The sequence below is a fragment of the Coenobita brevimanus genome, chromosome 102 (assembly GCF_032717465.1).
Source record: "Coenobita brevimanus isolate Jiangsu-jjx chromosome 102, ASM3271746v2, whole genome shotgun sequence".
In the NCBI taxonomy this organism is placed as follows: Eukaryota; Metazoa; Arthropoda; class Malacostraca; order Decapoda; family Coenobitidae; genus Coenobita; species Coenobita brevimanus.
The window spans coordinates 1,751,645-1,771,103 of record NC_137055.1 but is presented as its reverse complement, the minus strand read 5'-3'; the positions used below and the strand labels follow the sequence as shown (position 1 = coordinate 1,771,103).

General features: G+C 43.5%; 1 pseudogene; it reads right to left on the bottom strand.

Annotated features, from left to right (window-relative positions):
• LOC145415339 (zinc finger BED domain-containing protein 5-like) overlaps positions 1–19,459 on the bottom strand; it is an 83,377-nt pseudogene that overhangs the window by 41,101 nt on the left and 22,817 nt on the right.

The window sequence follows — 19,459 nt, the reverse complement described above, 5'->3', positions numbered from 1 at the left end:
ACAGGTATACTGTAATTCCAAAATATTTAAAACTGTTGATTTTCTGAGGCATTGCACTTCCTATCTGACCATGCAATTTGCTATGTTTCCTCATTTAGCCCTGTATAGTACTGCCTTCCAAAATCTATCTATCTATTGCCAGACGCCTTAATCCCGTACGGGGTTGCTACAAACAAATCGCCTCCACGTCTCCCTGTCCCCCGCCATTTCACTGCCCTGCCTCCAACTCACCCTCTCCACTCCATCCCTCCATATCATCTCCACTCCACCCTCCATATCATCCTCTCCACTCCATCTCTCCATATACCTCTCCACTCCATCCCTTCATATCATCCTCGGCCTTCCCCTCCCTCTACCTCACTCACATACACTCCTTGTCAGTCTCTCACCCTCCATCCTCTCCACATGGCCAAACCATCCGTGTGTTCCTCCAAACGCCTCCTATCACATCCACATCCACACCACAACACTCCTTTATATCCTCATTTGTCAGCCTGTCTCTCCATGTGACTCCACAGGCTCCTCTCAAATAACTCATTTCCACTGCTCTCACTCTCGACTTGTGTCCCTCCAACAACGTCCAAGCTTCACTTCCATACGTTAGAGTTGCTATCACGATACTGTCATGTAGTAACTTTTTTACTTACATGCTCACTTCCCTGTTTCTTATCACTGCTTTCAAGGAACCAGCAACCTTTCTTCCTTGTTGTACCCTTTCAAGCACTTCACCCTCCAAACTTCCATCCTTACTCATCACACTACCCAAGTACTTAAACGTACTCACACACGAGCAGCCGGGACACACACACACGAGCAGCCGGAGAGAGAGGTCGTCCCAGGCATCGCTCCTAACCTTGAGTAGTTTCAGGAATTTTGTCTGTCCTGTCTCCTAGGGTCTTTCTTTAAATTTAAAATAATGAAAGTTGGTAGACTACCAAAAATGTAAAGATTTGTTGGCAATAGTATACATGAATGTTTGTGGCTTATTCGGTAACAGCTGTTTAGGTACTTTACCGGTACGTTAAAGATGGCCGAAAATGTAAACAATGAGGGAATGGAATTTCAAGGATTTGATGCTAATACTAATGTCATGGACCTGGTGAAAACATTAATTATGAGGATTAGTGAACTCGAAAAAAAAGTAGAGAATCTAGTGATAAAGGATGTGTCAGGAAATACGGAAACCAACATACAGAGTCTAATCCAGTCCAACGAAACAGCCAATGAAGAGATTAAGAATTTGAAGAGGGAGAATGTTGAACTGAGGAGGAAACTTGAAGAGAGTACTAATAAAACGGAGAAGGTGAGTAATGTACTAGAAGAACACAAGGCAAAGTGGGCACACGTAGAAGAAGAACAGAAAGAAGTGGTCAGCTTAAGAGAGATCATCCAGGAAGAAAGGGAAATGAACAAGAAAGAAATGGAAGAAAATGTAGTGAAAATACTGAAGAAAAAAGAGAAAATAGTGAGAGAAACTGTAGAAAGGAACAGATGTGTGGTAGTATTTGGAAACAGGGAAGAGGAGGAAAAGGTTAGGTTCGCAAGACTCGAGAAAGACACGAACATGGTGAGAGGAATATTAGGCAAGATTGACCCCGAAGGAGACAAGTGGGTAAAAGAAATTGAGGAAGTAAGGAGGATAGGGCCTTATAAGAAAGGGGAAACAAGACCAATGAGAGTCAAGTTTACATCAGAAAGTGTAATAAATGAGATACTTAAAGTGACCTGGAAATTAAGCAAAGAGGCGGGGATGGAAAATATTATAATAAGAAAAGATCTGAATGAAGAAGAAAGAGAAGTTTTAAAATCATTAAAGGAAGAAGTAAAGGAAAAAAATGATAAGAGGACAGAGGAAGAACGTAATACTTTTTTTTTGGAGAGTATTGGATATGAAAGTAAGGAAATGGTATTTAAGGAAATAGAAGTGAAGGAAACTAGGGGGGATGGTTGTGAAAGATCAGAAGTTGAAGAAGTGGTACGGACAGAGAGTAGGAGAGAAGAGGGTATTAATAATGTCAAAAATAATTTGAAGGTGATATTTACTAATGTTGATGGTTTCATATCGACAAGGATCGAAATTAATGATTTCTTGAGAGAACATGAACCTGATGTCATGTGCCTTGTAGAGACCAAATTAAGAGAAGATATTGATGTTCATTTGGGAGATGGTAAATACAAACTGTGGAGAAAAGACAGGAAAGAAAAAAAGGGAGGAGGAGTGATGATAGCAGTGAAGAACAACATAATTGTAGATACTGTGGAAATGGGAGAAGGCAGGGCTGAAGTGATATATATGAAATTAGAAACTGGAGAGAATGTTAAGAGAGATATGGCGGTAGTGTATGTTCCCCCAAAGACGAGAGCATGGAAGGATGACGAATACCATGAGATGTTGTCAGATATGGCTGGCTACTTGCAAAAAATAATTGAGAAGAGCAATAATATAATTTTGGTGGGTGACTTTAATTGTAAAGAGGTGAACTGGGAGGAATGGTACTCGGGAGGCGGCGAGGATTCGTGGGGTACTATGTTATTAAATATAATAATGAAGCTCCTGTGAGAAGAGTGGAGAAATTGCAAGATAGTGAGAAGAGGACAGAGTATAAGAGCATAGTGGAAGAAAAATTGGGAAGGTATGAGCTAGAGCAGATGGAAGGGGTGGAAGACGTATGTAAGATATTCACGGAAGAGATAAGCGCAACGTGTGAGGCAGTTTGTGGAGTGAGGAGGAGATGCAAGGGTGTGCAAGGGACAGCATGGTGGAATGATGAGGTGAAACGAGCTGTGGAACAAAAGAAGAAGGCATATGGTGAATGGTTGGCGAGTAGAGGTAGGGGAGAAGATGAGAGAGAGAAGAGAGAGGTATATGTGAGCAGGAGAAGGGAGGTTAAGAGACTGGTGAAGGAGAGTAAGAAGAAAGTGGATGAAGAGTTTGGGAGGAATCTGAGTGTGAAATGGAGGGAGAGTAAGAAATTGTTTTGGAAGGAGGTAAAGAAAGTAAGGCAGTGTGAAAGGGGAAATAGTAGGGGAGTGAAAGATAGGAATAATAGATTGTTGGTGGAGAAAAAGAGAGAAATTGAGGAGATAGAAGGAGCACTTTGAGGATTTGTTGAATGTAGAGAGTGAGAGCAGTGTGAGTATAAGTGGTTGGGGAATGGCTGGGAGAAGAAGAGATGAGAGGAGGGAGGAAGAGATCAGTAGGTCGGAAGTAGTGGAAGCGATGAAGAAGATTAAGCTGGGAAAGGCCCCAGGAATTGATGGAGTGTGTGGTGAAATGCTTAGGTATGGGGGTGAGATTGTTGTGGAGTGGATATGGAAGTTGTGTAGATTGGCTTGGGAAGAGGGAAGGGTTCCAGAGGACTGGAAATCAGGTATAATTGTTCCTCTGTACAAAGGAAAAGGGGAGAGAGAAGTATGTGGTAACCATAGGGGTATTTGCCTTCTTAGTGTGACTGGTAAAATATATGGTAGAATACTCATTGATAGGGTTAGGCATATGACAGAGGAGCTAGTTGGAGAAGAACAAGGGGGATTTAGGAAGGGAAAAGGGTGTGTAGATCAGATATTTGTTCTAAGATGTTTAGTGGAGAAGTATCTAGAGAAGGGAAGGAAAGTGTACGCTGCCTTCATGGACTTGGAGAAAGCTTATGACAGAATAGATAGGAAAGGTATGTGGAAGGTACTAAGAATATATGGAGTGGAGGGGAAATTGTTGAGTGCTGTGAAGAGTATGTACGAGGGAGCTAGGGCTACGGTGCGAGTGGATGGTGAGCTGAGTGAGTTCTTTGATCTCAATGTGGGACTGAAACAGGGGTGCGTAATGTCTCCATGGCTGTTTAATATATATATGGATGGGGTCGTAAAGGAGGTACAAGGTAGGGCAGTGGATGTAGGGGTGGCCCTAATGAATGAGGGTGAGTTTTGGAAGCTTCCGGTGTTGCTATTTGCTGATGATACAGTATTGTTGAGTGAAGATGAATGGGAGTTGCAAGGTTTGGTGAATGAATTTGGGACAGTGTGTAGGAGGAGGAAGCTGAAAGTTAATGTAAACAAAAGTAAAGTTATGGTGTTTGAGAGGAATGAAGTCACAGAGTGTGCAGTGAGGTTGGATGGTGAGGATATGGAGAATGTGAGTGCATTCAAGTACTTGGGTAGTGTGATGAGTAAGGATGGAACTTTGGGGGATGAAGTACGTGAAAGGGTACAGCAGGGAAGGAAGGTTGTTGGCACACTGAAAGCAGTGATGAGAAATAGGGAGGTGAGTATGGAAGTTAAGAAGTCACTGCATGATGGTATTGTGATCCCTACCCTGACGTATGGAAGCGAGGCGTGGACCTTGCAAGAGGGGAACAAGTCAAGAGTGAGAGCAGTGGAAATGAGTTACTTGAGAGGAGCATGTGGAGTGACATGGAGGGACAGGTTGACGAATGAAGAAGTGAAGGAACGTTGTGGGGTAGATGTGGATGTGGTTGAAAAGATTAGGAGAAATACACTGAGGTGGTTTGGACATGTGGAGAGGATGGAGAATGAAAGACTGACTAAGAGGGTGTATGTAGGTGAGGTGGAGGGAGGGAGAGGGAGGGTAGACCGAGGATGAGGTGGAGGGATGGAGTTGAGAGGTATATGAGGGAGGGGGTGAGTTGGGGGAGGGAGTCAAATGGTGGGTGACAGAGTGACTTGGAGGCGTTTTGTCTGCGGCCACCCTTTGCGGGATTGGGGCGTCGGGCTATAGATAGATAGATAGATGAATAATGTGATGACGCAGTGGGTCAAAGAAGAGACACGGTTTCGAGGTGAGGACACACCAGCAAGGTTAGATTTACTGTTCACCAAAGAACCCGATGTAATAGAATCATTGGAATATCTCTGTCCTTTGGGAAAAAGTGATCACGTGGTCATTGAGTTCCAGATGTTAATAGGAAACGTCGAGCCAAGAGACGAGCTTCATAGACAGGGAAGATACAACTTTGGCAAAGCAAATTTTACAGGATTGAGAAACTTTTTTGAAAATGCGGATTGGAGAAAATTCAGAGAAACAAGAGAGATACAGAGGAAGTGGGATATCTTTCTAGACCTCTATAATTTGGGAGTGGAAAAATTTGTACCAAGAGTAAGAGGGAAAGAAAACAGGAAAAAGGAGTGGTTTAATAGAAGGTGTACAGTATGATAGCCAAAAAAGAGAGAGATAAGGCGTGGAACAATTGGAGAAAGAGAGGTAACGACAGAACAAAGGAAGAATATAAAAGAACAAGAAACGAATACACAAGAATACGTAGGGAAGAAGAAAGGAATTTTGAAAAAGGTATAATTGACAAATGCAAGGATGAACCCAAACTGTTTTACAGATTTGTTAATGGCAAACTGAAACAAAAGGAAGGAATCACCAAGCTGAAAGTAGATGGAGAGGTCTTTAAGGATGCGGCAATGCAAGCAGAAATAATGAACAAACGTTTCCAGTCAGTTTTCACTAAAGAAAAGGAGCTTGTGGAAGGGGAGGGAGTGATTAGAAATGTTCCGGTGATGAAAGATATAAAAGTGGAGGTGCAGGAAGTGTATAAATTACTGGAAACTCAAGATGTAAGGAAAGCCCCAGGACCTGATGGAATTTCTAATTGGGTACTGAAGGAATGCAGAGAACAACTGGCGGATAAAATTCACAGCTTAATTGTATGCTCACTGGAAGAGGGGAAAGTGCCAAAAGAATGGAAGAGGGCAAATGTGGTACCAATTTACAAGGGAGGAAACAGGGAAGAACCCCTGAATTATAGACCAGTGTCTCTAACCAGCATGGTCGCAAAATTGTGTGAGAGAATCCTGAAAGACAGATGGATAAAATATCTGGAAGAGATGAATATTTTGGCTGAATGTCAGTTTGGATTCAGAAGTGGAAGGTCATGTGTTTCAAACTTGTTGAGCTTTTACTCAAGAGCGATTGATGTGGTACAGGAGAGAGATGGTTGGGTGGATTGTGTGTACTTAGACTTAGAGAAGGCCTTTGACAAGGTACCTCATAAGAGACTAATGTGGAAACTAGAATATATAGGAGGACTAAAGGGGAAACTTCTGGAATGGATGAGAGACTTTTTGAGAGACAGACAAATGAGGACAGTAATAAAGGAAAAGATATCTGGATGGAGGGAAGTAACAAGTGGAGTCCCTCAAGGCTCAGTGTTGGCGCCAGTAATGTTCCTGATTTACGTAAATGATATGGTAGATGGAGTGAACAGTTATGCGAGTCTGTTTGCTGATGATGTAAAGATCTTGAGGAAGATAGAGGTTGAGGAGGATTGTAAAATACTGCAGGAGGATTTGGATAGGATACACAATTGGAGCCGGACGTGGGAAATGAAATTTAATGTAAAGAAATGTAAAATATTGGAAATGGGTAAAAGTACCAGGAGACCATCACTGAATTATTTTTTGGGTAATGAATTAATCACAAAAAGGAGAGAAGAGAAAGATTTGGGAGTGCTGGTCCAAGATAGTTTGTCACCAGAAAAGCACATTAACAAGATAGTTGGAGAGACTTATAAGCTCTTGACTAACATAAGAGTAGCATTTCATTATATGGATGAGGAAATGATGAAAAAATTGATAGTGGCCATGATCCGCCCCAGGTTAGAATATGCAGCGGTAGTGTGGTCCCCACACAAAAAGAAAGATATAAACAAGATTGAGAGAATACAAAGAACAGCAACCAAGATGGTCCCCAGTCTGACAGACCTGTCATACAGAGAGAGGCTGGAAAAACTGGATTTGCCTTCGTTAGAGGAAAGGAGAAAGAGGGGAGACATGATTGCGGTGTTCAGGACCATGGTGGGAGTAGATAAAATTGACAAAGAAGATCTGTTTGTATGGGATAAGAGAGCAACAAGAGGACATGGAATGAAATTGAAAAAGTCAAGCTGCTTGAAGGATATCAAGAAATATAGCTTTCCTTACAGAAGTATAGACTTATGGAATAGCCTGGACAAAGAGATCGTCCAGTCAAAAAACTTACACGAGTTTAAAGTTAAATTCGACTTATTGAGAAACAGCGACAGAAACCCACGAGCATAGTACATTCCGTGTATATCACAATTAGGTATATTCTTAAATATTTGAAACGACTTAGACAAAGAGGTGGTGCATGAGAAAAACATTCATGTGTGTAAAGGTAGACTTGATAAATGTGGATATGGAGACAGGACAACACGAGCATTGCTCAATTCCTGTATACTACAAATAGGTAAATACATTTTCCATTTCCTCACCATCCAACCTCACTGTACATTCACTGACTTCACCTCTCTCAAAGACCATCACCTTACTCTTCCCTATATTCACCTTTAGATTCCCTTTTCTTACACACTCTCCCAAACTCATCCACCAAGCCTTGCAGCTCCCCTTCGTCTTCACTTAACACAGTATCATCTGCAAACAACAGTACATGGAGTTTCAAAACACAACCCTCTCTCACTAGGGCCACTCCAACATCCACAGCCCTACCTTGTATCTCTTTTATAACTCCATCCATGTACAGATTGAACAACCATGTAGACATGACACATCCCTGTTTCAACCCAACCTTCAAACAGAAAAATTCACTCAGTTCACCATCCACACGCACTGCAGCCTTAGCACCATCATACATACTCTTCACAGCATTCAACAACATCCCATCTACTCCATAATTATATTCTTAATACTTTCCACAATCCTTGTCTATCCACACTCTCATATGCTTTCTCCAAATCCATGAAGGCCGCATACAACTTCTTTCCCTTCTCTAGAAACTTTTCCACTAAAGATCTAAGAATAAATATCTGATCTACACAACCTCTTCCCTTCCTAAAGCCTCCTTGTTCTTCTCCAACTAATTCCTCTGTTATTTCCCTAACTCTGTCAATAAGTATCCTACCATACACCAAGAAGACAAATGCCCCTATGATTACCACATACTTCATTTTCCCCTTTTCCTTTGTACAAGGGAATAATTCTACCTGACTTCCAATCCTCCGGGACTCTACCTTCCTCCCAGGCCAGTCTGCACATCTTCCACATCCATTCTACTACTATAGCTGTGATTTCGCGAGGTTTAAAAGTCAACCGAAGTTGACTTCTGTTGATTTTTTATATCATAATGTTGATTTGGGCGCCATTTTCTTGTACAGGCGAGGAAAAAATCCAACATTGTGACGTCATCAAATTCCAACCGGGACCCGTCAAGTTGACTTTGCGTCAACAATGGTTGGGAGCAGTGTTGCCCCCTTCCAACCTGCTGCTGTTGGATCGCAAATGTAAACACCGCTCAGCTGATTCTCAGTACTTCGCCACATTCTTCCCACATTTCCTCATATTTAGCTATGGCTAAGTAAATAAGAATTATATGGTGGTTATTATTTAAACTTGCAAATATCTTCACAAAATTAAAGTACTCTTAATAAATGTGGTGAAAGCAGACAAGTTATAAGATTTACAAGCTAAAAATTTCTGTGATAATGTAAGCTTGTGAATGTGGTGAAAAATCTGCCTTGATATGCTGAACTGACATCACGTTTATGTTTGGAGTGGCTGGTGTTATGACAAAAATGCTTGTAATGTCATTGCATATTCTGAGTAATAAGTATTGGGTCATGTAATTGCTTCTATGCTTTGCATGTACAGGTAGATATTGTTTATTAATTATTCAAGTCGCCATATTTGTTGTTGGTGAGCAAGTGGGAGGAGGGAGTGTGATCAGCTGATAGTTTGTTGTACAGGCGATCACGTGCCGAAGATCAACCCAGCCGAGTTGGTTAGCCAACCAGAATATTTGATTTATTTCTCGCGAAATCACGGCTTATCTCTTCCTCATGCTTCAGCATTTCACCAAACACTCCATCAATTCCTGGGGCTTTCCCCAATTTGACTTTCTTCATTGCTTCCACAACTTCTACTGATTTCTTCCTGTCTTCTCACCTCCCTCCTTCTCCCAGCCATTCCCCAGCCACTTATACTCGCATTACTTCCATTCTCTATGTTCAAAAATTCCTTAAAGTGTTCTCTCCATCTGCTCACTTTTTCTCCCTTCTCCATTAGTAATCTACCATTTTTATCATTCACTCTCCTACTAACTTCACTTCCACCCTGTCTTACTCTCTTCACCTCTTTCCAGAACATTTTCTTACAGTCCCTCCACTTTACACTCAAATTCCTTCCAAATTCCTTATCCACTCTCTTCTAATTCTCTCTTACTAATCTTTTCACCTCTCTCTTCCTTTCTACATATAGCTTTCTCTTCCGTCTCTCAACTTCTTCCACACCCCAATTTCTCATCCATTCATTGTATATTTTTGTCTTTTGTGCCACAGCCTGTCTCACCTCTTCATTCCACCATGCTGTTCCTTGCACCCCCTTTCGTCTTCCGTTCACCCCCCACACCACATCACGTGGTGCACATATATCTTCTGTGAATATCTTGCACACACCTTCCACGTCCCCGATCTGCTCCAATTCATATTTACCCAATCGTCCCTCCACTTCTCTCTCATATTCTGCCTTTTTCTCATTCTCCTGTAACCTTTCCACTCTCCTTGCAACTACTCCAAAATCTACTTTCTTATTTGTAGTCCTTTTATATACTATTATCTCACATTTCTTCCTTTTCACTTTTAATTTTCCATTCTTGAGAGACTTATGCAATGAGATTTGTGCTCTAACTCAAGAGTAAGTGTGTGTGTGTGTGTGTGTGTGTGTGTGTGTGTGTGTGTGTGTGTTCCTTTGCAGTCTCACTGCAAGGTGGAATATTTATTGGGTGCTTAGATCATTAACTCCTTTACTGGTATCAAAAATATCATCAAAAGAGTGAAAGAACACATTCTTGAAAGGGGAACAGTGACTCATAAAAGAAGTGGTACAGCACCTCACCAGCCAGCCCCTCCGCGCTTGATGTGGTAACACTGTAGGTCTACTGCTTAAGGTGATTCACGTGGTGATCTGAGCTATTATGTCTGAGTGAACCCCAACTTCATTTAGGGTATAGTGGAGAAGGGAGAAAAAGGAAGCAGATTGAGAGAACACTTTAAGGAACTGTTAAGCATAGAGAATGAAAATAATGCAAGTATAAGTGGAAGGGGAATGGCTAGGACAAGGAGGGAGGTGAGAAGGGAAGAAGAAATCAGTAGGATGGAAGTAGTGGAAGCAATGAAGAAAGTCAAAATGGGGAAAGCCCCGAGAATTGATGAAGTGTTTGGTGAAAAGCCGAAGCATGGGGAGGTTATAGTAGTAGAATGGACATGGATGTGCGGATTGGCCTGGGAGGAAGGCAGAGTCCCAGAGGATTGGAAGTCTGTCTATCTATCTACCTATTGCCAGACTCCATAATCCCATAACGGGTGGCCATTCGACTTTGAGTTATTTGTTTTACAGGGAGGGGCACTAACCCTCCACCAACCAACTTGCTGACACGTAGGGAGCACGTATGGTTTGGTTATATGGTTACCACCCAGTGCTGTAAATGGTTTCTTGGCTTACAGGAAACCATTCGGCTTGTCACTCAATGTAAAGCCACCTGTAAAGGAAAGACAAGCAATGAGAAATGACAGGAAAGATAGGAGAAATAGGAAGAGAGGAGGGCAGGCACAGAAAAAGAATGATAAAGGATAAGGAAGAAGTAGGCAGCACTACATCAAGTGAGTGGATTCCCTGTACAAAGGAAAAGGGGAAAATGAAGTGTACGGTAATCATAAGGGCATTTGTCTTCTTAGTGTAATAGGAAAATATATGGTAAGATATTTATTGACAGAGTTGGAGAAATAACAGAGGAATTAGTTGGAGAAGAACAGGGAGGCTTTAGGAAGGGAAGAGGTTGTGTAGATCAGGATATTCATTCTTAGATCTTTAGTGGAAAAGTTTCTAGAGAAGGGAAAGAAGTTGTAGGCAGCCTTCATGGATTTGGAGAAAGCATATGACAGGGTGGATAGACAGGGATTATGGAAGTATTATGAATATATGGAGTAGATGGGAAGTTGTTGAATGCCGTGAAGGGTATGTATGATGGTGCTAAGGCTGAAGTGCATGTGGCTAGTGAACTAAGTGAATTTTTCTATTATTACGTATGAGTCTGGGGGAAATAGCAGTCAGATAGATTATTTTCTGGTTAGTGAGGGATGTTAAAGTTATAGGAAGTGAGGAGTGTGTGCAGCAGCACAAACTGTTGATTTGTGATATGGTGCTTAAAGAACAAGTGATGAAAAAGAGGACTTATGTACCTAGGAGGAAAATATGGAAGCTGAAAAACCAAGTAGTAAGGGATGCCTTCTATAGCGAGTTGAGGAGAGTGGTGCCTGAACAGGGAGCTGTAGACAGAGGGGTTAATGAACAGTACAGAGCCCTCAAGAACAATTTCTTGAGGGTTACTGATGTAACATGCCGTTGGACAAGAGGACCACCAAGACATAAAGTAACTTGGTGGTGGGATGAGGGTGTAGAAGCTGCAGTTAAGGAGAAAAGAAGGCTTTTCCGGGAATGGAAGAAGGGAGGTAGCAAAGAGGAATATTTGGCTGCCAAGCGGAGGGCTAGAAGAGAGGTATACAGGGCAAAGTCTGAGTCACACAGACTATTACTTGATAACCTAAATCATGGGGAAAGGAAAAATATGATATTTAGGGTGGCAGGTCAGGTGAAGAGGGATAATCGGGATATTAAATGTGAGCAATGTGTGAAGAATGGTGAAGGAAGGGTAGTGGTGAACAGTGAGGATATTAAAGATGCATGGAGAGAGCATTATAACCGGTTGTTGAATGAGAAGTTTGACTGGGACAGGGAAGGTTTGGAGCCAGCAGATCCAGTGTCTGGCCCTTGCCCTTCGATACTGCTACTGTGAGTGAGGCAATAGGCAGGATGAGGGTGGGGAAGGCAGCAGGTGTGTCTGGGTTGACTGCCGAAATGTTGAAGGCCTCAGGCGATGTAAGGGTGAGGTTAGTCACTGACCTGATAAATAGGATTACTTATGAGTGTGTTGTCCCAGATGATTGGCTGAAGAGTGTAATTGTAAATGTGTATAAAGGAAAGGGTGATGCCCTGGAAAGAGGAAATTATAGAGGTATAAAGCTTTTAGATCAGATAATGAAGGTAATGGAGAGAGTTTTAGAAGGTATGCTTAGTGAAACAGTGAATATTGATGAGATGCAGTTTGGGTTTATGCCAGGTAGGGAGACCACTGATGCCATATTCATTGTTCGACAGCTTCAGGAAAAATATATTGGTAGGAGAAGTGATCTTTATTTTGTTTTTGTTGATTTGGAAAAGGCCTTTGACAGAGTCCCTAGAGAGGTGGTGAAGTGGGCAATGAGAAAGCTTGGCTTGGAGGAGTGGCTGGTTAGGGTGGTTATGGCTATGTATGTGGGTGCTCGCACCCAGCTAAGAGTGAATGGAGATTTGAGTGATGAGTTTTCCGTGAATGTTGGTGTGCATCAGGGGTCAGTCTTGAGTCCCATGTTGTTTACCATGGTACTTGAAGCCCTTTCACGTGACTTTAGAAACGGACTCCCGTGGGAGTTGTTGTATGCTGATGATATGGTGTTGATAGCAGAGAATGAAAGGGAGGCGGAGGAAAGGTTTAGGAAGTGGAGAGATGGTATGGGGCACAAGGGTTTAAGGGTAAATGCAGATAAAACAAAAGTGATGATATCTAGGGTTGGTGGGGTTGCTGTCAGAGACGAGGGAGAGTGGTCATGTGCAGTTTGCCACAAGGGCGTGGGAAGTAATTCCATCTTGTGCGGTGTTTGTGATAAATGGGTGCTTAAGAGATGTAGTGGTATCAGAGGTAGACTGCGAGATAATGCTGATTTTATGTGTACGGCATGTCGGGATGAGCAGGTGGAGATTGTCAGACGTGAAAGGATTGAACTTGCTGGTAAATCTCTTGAGTGTGCGGAAGAGTTTTGTTATTTGGGGGACATGTTGTGTGCTGGAGCTGGGGCTGGAGCTAGCTCTGTGGCTAGGGTGAGAAGTGGTTGGAAGAAGTTCAGGGAGCTCTTGCCTCTCCTGACATTGAGAGGACTCTCCCTACGTGCTAAGGGGTCTTTGTATGCAGCATGTGTTAGGAGTGTAATGCTATATGGTAGTGAGACCTGGGCAGTGAAGAAGGAAGATATTCACCGGCTCAGACGTACAGAAATGACAATGATTAGGTGGATGTGCAGTGCGTCCCTGCGTCCAAGGCCTGGAGGGTCTGGGTTTACGATGGAAGAGTTGAGAGGCAGGATGGGACTGGAGTGTATTGGTGTTGTGATGAGGAGAGAGAGATTGAGATGGGTTGGACATGTGGAGAGGATGGGGGATGATAATTGGGTGAGGAAGGTGAGAAGTGTTAATATTGGGGATGGGGTTATGAGGGGTAGACCGAGAAAGCCATGGGACAAGGTCATTAAGTGTGACCTCAGGGTTAAGGGACTGAACAGGGAGGCTGCAATGGATCGTGCAGCGTGGAGAGCCGCCATTAGGTGACCAAGGCCGACACATGCAAGCATGTTGGAGCCTTTAAAAACGAAATGAAAAACGAAACGAAGGCTGGACTGAAACAGGGATGTGTCATGTCTCCATGGTTGTTCAATCTGCACATGGACGGGGTAATAAAAGAGATACAAGTAGGGCAGTGGATGTCAGGGTGACCCTAATGAGAGAGGGCAGTGTTTGGAAACTCCCTGTACTGTTATTTGCAGATGATTCTGTGTTGTTAAGTAAAGACGAAGGGGAGTTGCAAGGCTTGGTGGATGAGTTTGGGAGAGTGTGTAAGAAACGGAATTTAAAGGTAAATGTACGGAAGAGTAAAGTTATGGTCTTCGAGAGAAGAGAAGTCAGTGAATGTACAGTGAGGTTGGATGATGAGGAAATGGAAAATGTGAGTACGTTTAAGTACTTGAGTAGTGTGATGAGTAAGGATGGAAGTTTGGAGGGTGAAGTGCTTGAAATGGTACAACAAGGAAGAAAGGTTGCTGGTTCCTTGAAAGCAGTGATAAGAAGCAGGGAAGTGAGCATGGAAGTGAAAAAATTATTATATGACAGTATTGTGATACCAACTCTAACGTATGGAAGTGAAGCTTGGACGTTGTTGGAGGGACACAAGTCAAGAGTGAGAGTAGTGGAAATGAGTTATTTGAGAGGAGCCTGTGGAGTCATATGGAGAGACAGACTAACAACTAAGGATGTGAAGGAGCGTTGTGGTGTGGATGTGCACGTGATAGGAAGCGTCAGGAGAAACATATTGAGGTGTTTTGGCCATGTGCAGAGGATGAAGAGTGAGAGACTGACGAGGAAAGTGTATATGAGTGAGGTGGAGGGGGAGAGAGGGACGAGAAGGCCAAGGATGAGATGGAGGGATGGAATGAAGAGGTATATGAGAGAGGGGTGTGTGAATTGGGTGCAGAGCAGTGAAATGGCGGGGGACAGGGCGACGTGGAGGCGATTTGTTTGTGGCCACCCCGTATAAGGGATGAAGGCGTCTGGCAATAGATAGATAGAGAGATAGTGAAAGGAGAAAAAGAGTCTATCGTAGTGTAACCTGAAAGGAAAAAAATGAATGAGTATTGGTTATAAGATTTTTTTTTTCTATACCCACCCCTTATTTGTCATATGCTTATCTAGCTTGAAACTCTCAATGGAAGAGGCAGCAACTACTTTACTAGGTAGCTTATTCCATTCGTCTACTACTCTATTACCAAACCAATTTCTACCTATTTCCTTAATGAAACGGAATTTTTCCAGTTTGAAACCAGAAGGAGACTACAGAAGGGTTGGTATGCTGCGGGGATGCTCTCTGGGAGAGAAATCGTGAGATTGGTACGCCGGAGCAGCGCATGTTTGCCGTTATCTGTTTTATGTTTACTCTCTCGTGTGATATATTGCGAAAATAATATGCTAAATCTGATAAACAACGTCTCCGAATCAGTCCAACGGTAGGAAATAGTTTTAATACTTGATACTTTAATACTTGAGAGGGGGTCCAATGGTGGTTAGGATTACGGTAACTAGAATTTAGTGGTATTGTTTGGTGGTTCAGTTAGGTTAGAAATAGGTTAGTTTAGATCAGGTCAGGTTACCTAACATTCTTGTACACCATTCCACTTTTCATTAGTCTTCAGAAAGGTAAGCACGTGGTATAAGTTAAGGCAGTGATAAGGATTACGGCAGTTAGAATTTAGCGATGACTTCCGTCATCCAAACCACGGTTAGGATTACGGCAGCTAGAATTAAGTTGTTTGGTTTGGTGGTTCAGTTAAGTTAGAAACAGGTTAGGTTGGGTCAGGTCAGGTCAGTTTTAGTCAGGTTAGGTTAATACTGCAACAGTTCAGCTTCACCCGCTAGAATTTAGCGGTCATGTTTGGTTTTTCTGCTGTTAGAAATATGTTTAAAATGCCCGCCGCCGGACCATCCACCCCTCCACCCCTCACCCCAGGAAGGGATAACGGGGAGGTTAATGACCCAGGGCAAAAGGGTCACCCAACCATCACTGACCTGTGCCCCTTCTCCCCGCAACTGCCCCAACGCCAGGTGAGCCTAGATCCGCAACAACTTCAACGGCGGGTTGACCATCGACAGCAGTGGGGTGGGACTGATATAAAATCAGTCCCTAGTAGTATTGTGGTGACGACCACAGCTTCACCCCAGAAGGGCAGGAGGTCCCTTGGTGAGCCACGAGGTGTTCGCACCTCTGCCACAGTGAGCCACGAGGGAACACCACCCTCTGCCACATCTCTGGTGAGCCACGAGGGGCCAGTACCCTCTGCCACAGTGAGCCACGAGGGAGAAATACACTCTGCCACTACCAGGACAGGAGGTCCTTTAGTGAACTGTGAGGGAGAAATACCCTCTATCACCAACAGGGCAGGAGGCCCAATAGTGAGCTATAAGGGGCCACCACCCCTAGCCACCCCAAGGGTAAGAGCCCCTTGTATAAAGCCAAAAGTGGGTCCCAGGGCCGATCGACCTGGCGCCACGGCTGTGTCGGAGACAAGAGAGAGTTGCCTCTGTGCTACCCTCCTGTGTAAGAGAGAGAACACGGCCTCCGTGTGTCCTCTATCTTCAGCCAACTCCTGCAGGAGTAGCTGGACACCACTCGGGAGAGTTGCCCTGCAGGTGTCCCCCGAGCAAAGACCAAGTCCCAGTCGGGACCTACCTCCCACTCCAAGGAGATTCTTGTCTCCCCCAGGCACCAGTAGGAGACGAGGCCGCAGCCCACACCTGACGGCGCGTCCCCTGACAGACCTCCCCAGTCCCCGGACTCCCGGGCGAGCCCAGCAGCCTACCAACGCTGTCCTCCTCCTGCCTCAGAGCCTCCGACGCCAGACACGACTTCTCCACCTGTTTGGCCCCAGTCCTGAGGGCCACCACACCAGGTCGAGGCCCCACATAGACGGGCCTCCCTGCACCACGACGACGAGACCCTGAGAGGAGGATCTACATCAGGTCGAGACCCCAGGTAAGAGGGTCTCCCTGAACCGCGATGACGGGACCAGAGAGGAGGGTCTACATCAGGTCGAGACCCCAGGCAAGAGGGTCTCACTGCAACTCCTCAGTGGATCGGACCCGGGTCGAGTCTCCTCCCAGCGGGTACGGTGATTCCCGCCACGGGTAGAGCCCCCAGAGGTCCCCTTAAAGCAGTGGTTCCCAAACTTTTTCAGCTTGTTACCCAATTTAACATGCCACACTAAGCATGTTACCCCTTTCACAAATTGTTGTCAACAATGATATATATGGCTAAATTAAAACACTAGTGTTATTTTCTTTTGTTTATTGTAATTTAACATTGTGCATCTCTAATGACTATTGCCAAAGATGTCAAGAATATCAGTGGGATGGATGGAGTTGCAGGCTTGAAGCTAGTTGAGGAATTCTTGGCTTTGTGGTTGAAAGTGCCAGCCTGGCATCATTTGCAACATTCAGGCGAGTCCTCTTTTTTGTTTTCATCCCCAGCACAGTTGAGAACCCCTTCTCACAAAGATACATTGTTGAGAATGATACCAACAACTTCAAGGCTCTCTTGGACAGAGTTGGTGAGTCAGCTAATCGTGAAATCCAAAAGGAATCTGCACTTTGGTTTTGGAATTCGATTTTCAAGGCTTCATTGGCTCGCATTGTGATCCACTCCTCCTTTGCAGGAAAATCATTATCATGAATGGCTTCATCAGGTACAGAGAAGGGATGAATGATCCACTGAAGACTGACTGTTTCTTGGTCACTCTTTGGAAAGTAGTGATGCATGCTTGTTTCAAGCCCCTTCAAATGGTCGCTCATCTCTTCGTTGATGGTCTGCAGAAGTGATCCATTATCATGACTGTTCTCCTCAACAAACTGGTCTAGGATGGGGAACTGGGCTATCACTCCTTTTTCCAAGCGCCGAATCCAGAGTCTCAGTTTCCCCAGAAATGCAGTCACAGTTTGATGGGCATCAATGACAGTCGTGTTTCAGCCCTGTAGTTGCAGATTACCACTGTTCAGCTCTGCAAATATGTCAGCCAAGTAACAAAGTCGAGCAAGCCACACCTTATCAGTGAACTTGGTAGCAAAAGGAGATCCTTTTTGTTCCAGGAATTCCTGAATAGCCTTTTGGAGCTCAATGACTCGACGTAAAACCTTGCCTCGTGACAACCAGCGAACATCGGTGTGGTACAGCAGAACTTGATACTGCTCTCCCATTTCCTTGCACAGCTATGCGCGAATTCACATCCCTGGACTTGATGAAGTTGACGATTTTCAACACATCTTCAAACACTAACTTCAGATTACCAGGCAGGCTTTTCGATCCAAGAGAGTACCGATGAATGATGCAATGATCTACAGAAATTTCTGGATTCACAGCTTGTATGAGGCCCCGTAATCCACGATGACCACCCATCATCGACGGTGCTCCATCGACGGAGACCTGGATTAAGAAGAAAAATTATTATAGAATTATAGATTGTTTCATTTAGTCATTCTTACATATCTTTTGCATTATAATTATATGGTTTTAATTAATTTTATTTATTTTGGTACTTTAGTACTTCAGTGTGACAGGCACTATATTATTTGTGAATCATGTACAAAATATTAGCTACACTACAGCTACTTATACCATACATAAAACTGTATATGACTAAATGCCATGTAATTCATTGTATTTATACTAATTAAGACTTCATATAAAAAATCTTTCCCTACCTGTTGAACGCTGTTCCAATCCAATCCATTCTTGGTAAAGAAACTCTTGATGATATTGAAGACATCTTCTCCCTTCGTGGTTGTCAGCAGATCCTCGCATGATAGGAACTCTTCTTTGATCTTGTCCTGGTGCACGTAACGGACGAACCCAAGGAGAACAGCACAACTAGCTATGTCACACGATTCATCAAATTGCAAGGAGAATTTGCTATATGAGCTTTGCTTGATCTCTGCTCTAACTTGGGACAGGATATCTGATGCCATGTCATCGACTCGTCGGCGGATTGTGTTGTTTGATAGAGATATGGCACTCAGTTTCTTCGCTTGATCCTCCCCACATACCTTGCTTACCATCTCGTACGCACAAGGCATAATCAGATTCTCTGCAATGGTGTGGCATTTCTGTTGTTCTGCAACTTTATATGCAACAAAGTAGGATGCTTCGACCACAGCTTGAAGCTTTTGGGCTTGAATTCCAGATGAACCAAACTGGATGTTCTTCAGTGCTACAGCCCGGCGCTGAAAATAAGCCTGATCCTCATTCTGAAGATTTGGATGGCACTTCTGGAGGTGAGCTGAGAGTTCTGATGGCTTGAGGCTTTCATTTGTCAACACTTTGTGACATATCACACATTGTGGCCGATCCTCTCCACCACAAGGTAAATTCACAAAGCCATGGCGAAGAAAGGCGTCAGAGTAGGTGCGCTTTTTGGACATTTTATTGTTTGATCTGCAAAAAAGGAAGAAAACTGCATAAAAAAGTGTGAACATTGAGAACTAATTATTTATCATTTCATGGCATTCTAGATAGTATCAGAAGAGTTTATTCAGCATAGGAATTATGTAACAGTGGGTAATGGTAGCTATACTGCACAGGGCAAAACATATAGGGTACATACCAGCTTACGTCTACTCCAGCTGATGCTCGCAGAGAAACTGACTGTGAAATAGAGGCAGCGGTGCCAGATTCTCAAACCCAAATTATCGCATTTTTACCATAATTTGAAATGATCTTATTATTGACGAACCTGTCACGTACTTACGAAAATTATTGCATTATCGCATGCATGCTATCGCCTGAAGCACGAGAGGCCAAATTATTGTATTTGCGATAATTACTGCACGTCTGTCAACGCTGAATAGAGGCAGCCTCAGGGAGTGAGTGACGCGTACTGCACACGTAGATGAGTCATCAGGGTTACTGAGTGACGTGTCCTGAAGCATACCTGTCAAAATACTTTTGAGTTTCCACACTTTTAGATACATATTTCTTCTTTCCTAGTACTGTATATTAGTG